The sequence below is a fragment of the Pundamilia nyererei genome, unplaced genomic scaffold (genome assembly GCF_000239375.1).
Source record: "Pundamilia nyererei isolate P.nyererei 1_Seehausen unplaced genomic scaffold, PunNye1.0 scaffold00252, whole genome shotgun sequence".
Lineage (NCBI taxonomy): Eukaryota > Metazoa > Chordata > Actinopteri > Cichliformes > Cichlidae > Pundamilia > Pundamilia nyererei.
This window is the reverse complement of record NW_005187653.1, coordinates 410,190-414,727: the sequence shown is the minus strand read 5'-3', so window position 1 is coordinate 414,727 and position 4,538 is coordinate 410,190.

Sequence of the window (4,538 nt, the reverse complement as noted above, 5' to 3'; positions counted from 1 at the left end):
CCCTGCTCAGAAGGGAATGGCAGATCCTGTGCCTTGGCAGTAGGTGCCAGCGGGGTGTGGAAAGAGCAGAGCAGCGCCAACAACAGTGCAAGAATCAAACTTCTCAATGATGCCATGGTTACAGTTAAGAAAGAGCAAACTAAGGAGTAATTAACCTAGAATGACTGCAGGAGTCCACCGCTGCAGCTCTTTGCACCTGCTCACACAAGTTAATCAATTCAAACCCACTCTGACGTAGACACTTCAGACAGACTCTTGCAGTATGGAATGGACACCAGTAAAAATGGCATCCAATGGACACAGTCCAATGCAGAGAAGATATTCCAAAGTGAAATCCAAATACTTGTTCCCAAGTTGTGACAAAAATGATCCTTAGAAAAATTGGTGTCCTACCGTTTTAATCTGGGATCACAATAAGACTGTGTCTTTTAGTCCAATTGTAACACTTGTGTGAACAGTTAAGACTGCAGGAAAAAGTGGAGAGGAGTAAGTGGCCAATGCTGAAGGCACATTCAGAACTAATGTGTGAGCGACAGAAAAAGAGTGAGACTGACCTATGGGGTAAGCTGAGAGGTTGGAGGGTGGGGTGGGGGTGGCAGTCAGGGTGACTGACAGGGGCAAATGCTGGAGGTTAGGCCTGCACCATCCATAAGTTAAGTTCACGATGAAGAGGGGAATGACTGTAGGAGGTATATGAAACAAATGGAACATATTTTCCATCATCAACTGTTCAACTGTAGAACAAATGTTAGAGAGACACATATGAGGAGAAAGTCTGGCCAATCATGACAATACACTGTGGCAGAAAGGAAGATGACACATTATGTTAGATCTGGCAGGATATTGACAATGTTGTTGTACACGGTACTGACTGACCCAGCTAGTTGGGAAGTTAGTGTGTTTGTACGTACACTGTGTACTAATACCACTCTGAGCTTTGGTAATAATTGTAATTGTAGGTACTTGATAAACTTTCTTCTAAAGTATCGGAGGGAAAATGTTTGCCACAGGCTCACCCTCTGATTGAGTTAAAATGAAACAAAAGACAACAGCAAAAAACAAACAAGCTGTGTGGTTAAACTTCACATCAATACACACTTTGCTTCCCCCATTACGTTGAAGACAAGCTAAAATATTGTTGATTTATACCCTTAAATGCACAGTCTGACATGAAATTTGGATATGCCAAAGTTCATGCAGATCCATAACAATAATATCAGTAACTGAAACAATGATGTTACAAATGGTCACAGCTACTGCCAGAGTGGGGACTAAAATATAACATTGACTAAAAGGACTTTTATTTTTGTTTGCATGTTGGTCTCTTTTAGTTTGTGGTCTAAAGCTTTGAGACATTATTTATTCATATTTGATACTTGGATAAATCCAATAGTGTCTATGTGTTCTGATATATACACATATTGTCATATATATATTTTGTACATGGTTTCTGAGTGGAAGTAACATGAAAATGGAACCATTGTATTTCACTTCTAGTTCATCCTCAGTAATATTGTGTGAAGTGGTGTCTACAGCACACTGATATCATTGCCATCCACCTTCCTACTCTCCTAACTGCACTGGACATAGCTACAGAACAGTATTGTTGTTCTGTAAAATAGAAGAAATATCATTCTTAGAGCAAACGGCCTCATGATGATTGCCATAATCGTGTGTTTGATCTTGTGTAAATAAATCCATTGGTTTTTAATGACTCTATACCCTTACACTGCCCTCAGGAAATATTTTTAGCTCTGAGAATAGCTGTATCATCACATCAAAACATTTAATTGTGTAGGTGCTGCACACAAAAACTCATACTAATTGTTTTTAATTAATATTGTGTGTTATTGAGCCAGGATCAATGCATGTGGTTTGTTGAAAAATAATGTGTTATACCTCCAGATATACACAACTGACACTAAACTCTTAGCTCATCGATTTGCCTGTCCCTCCCCCAACATGCTGTCCCCAGAATAGATGGATTTCTGCAGGGAGGAGTTGACAGCCGTTCTATTTTAAAACACACACTGTAAGAGTCAGTGTAATGTGAGCCTTCCTGGCTCTGTTAGTGGTACCAAAACAGTTTCCCACATCCTCTGTCAATTCTCACCTCTACATGCATCAAGAAAGAGGTTGGTGACTGGAACCTCTGATATACCTCCTAAACTAAGCTTAAAGACGTGATTATAGTGAATAAATATACTTATTATACTCTTTTGGGCCACTGTTGTGATGCCGGTGACGCAGACAACACAAAAGCTGGTTGAATTTTTGGGAAGGTCTTTATACGTGTGTGTGTAATAAGAAAAGCAGGGCAGAAGACTGAATGAGCAAAGGTCAGTCTCTGCAGCGTGTCAGTGTTTTTAATATCAACATGTAATTTATAGATGGAAGTCATAGCATGCATGATGTTGGCAACAAATCCCAGCCCTGCACACTCAATAAAAAGGAGAATTAACCTTAAAGCCTTGTAGAGAATCAAATGTACAGTAATCAGCAAAGTTTGAGAACAAGTTCCCATGAAGTTCTGAATACTGATTAGATCGTGGCAGTGAGAAACAGCTGAGCTGCAAAGAGTTAAGGACAGAATGAGCGAAGAGACCAAACTGAAATGAGGAGTGCAAAGTGGTTGAAAGTGGAGATGAGCTCAGGCATACCAGAGACATTTCTTCTATCTTAGTTTGGCCCGTGGTTGTCGCTGCAGTGACCCATTTATACCTCAACTGTTAATTTTCTTATTCCCGTATTGTAATGAAAAAACCCCTCAACTCAGTTCAGTTTTATTTATATTGCACTGAATCACAACAACAGCTGCCTCGATGCGTTTCAGTTATAAGACTGGAAAACACGCGTTGGACACTTCTTCCACAGAATGAGGCAGAGAGCACATACCAATCCAACAGGTCTTGGTAAAGAAAAAAAAAGGTGTTATTGGAGGTGTTGGGCAGGGAATAGCAGTGAATTAGAGAGGTGACAGTCAATACACTTCTTCTGCTCATTAATCACCCAGATATGACATTCCCCAGCTGGATTGATTTTCCTCTATGAATTTAGTCCAGTGCCAAATTCATCCCAAGCTCTTTCCATGTAAGGACTGTCTAAAGAAGGAAATCGGTTTCCATGATACAGTTACTGAAGGGGAGTGGTGCATGTGTATGTGGGTGTACGAGCGAAGCTAAAATATTCAACTTAACACTTTAAAGCCTGAACTGTGAAATTAATTGACAGAACATTAAAATGTTTTGGAGAGGGAGTAATTATGGATCCTCGCATTGAAATGACGTATCAGTGTCATCATTTATTCATTTATAGATTACATTTTTGCCAGTCATCTTTATAATTCTTGACCAATAGAAGGAAAATAGGAAAAAAGTGATATTTTTGAAGCAACTGGTATATAATGCGTGTATCTGAAGACCAGCATAGGACACTTCCCTGCAACTGTCAAAAAACTGTCAAAAGCATTGCTTAAAGGAGTGAATAAATCTGGAGAAATGTGATGTTTATAGACTGCTATCCTCAGAGACTGGCTGAGACATTTTCTTCTCAAAGGTAAAAAACGTCTTAGATGCTACGACAAATCTGTGACGGCCCTAGGAAGCCAGGTTCCTCCCTGACATGGCATTTTGTTTAGTTGTGCTGAGTTCATTCTTTGTTTAAGCCATGTGTAGTTTAAAGTTACACATCTACACAGAGAGAAAAGAGAAAGCACAAAGCAGACGATGACGACCCCAGTGTAAACTACATACGTAATATAATGACGATTTGTCACCTAGCTAAAAATGTTACGCTTTGGGAGTGAGAACGTGTTGAGGTTTCTGTTTTGCATTTGTGCACAGAAACATTTCCATTTTCATTCTTGGAGGCACAATGTTGTTTTCTCGCCGGAGAATATGCCGTATGCTTTTTATTGAATGTTACTTCAAATGCTTCAGAATTCATTAAGTAAACACCTCATTGTTGTATTTGTTTTAAAGTGGGTCTCATCTCAAATTACTCAATGTGTTTTGATACTAAAAGCAATATTTTCAGTCACATGCTACATGTTTTAAAAGTTTCTCCTTAGCTAGCTAAGAATAGACCTAATGCTAAATCTTTATTTAATGTGCAAGTCTCTTAACATGATGTTGTTCTGTGTTGTTTGGTGTCTTTCTTACTAGTCATTAACTTCACTTTGGTTACTTTTGAACGCAGCACTAGTAAATACATTTTAATTCATGACTGGGTGCTTCACTGAAGTTTTAGCTTCACATTCACTTCTATTTCAGCAGCTTAAAAAATCCCTTAACACATCATTCACTATGGCTTGTAAAACAGCAGGGCTGCTCGTTAACCCAAAAGGCACTACCAAGTACTTGAAGTGACCAAGAGGCGTGTCGTATGCAGTTTAACACTCGTCCTCTTCGTGAATGTGGACGAGGTGGTAAGCAGAGGTGTGGACTCGAGTCACATGACTTGGACTCGAGTCAGACTCGAGTCATTAATTTTATGACTTTAGACTTGACTTGAAAAAATGTTCTAAGACTTGTGACTTG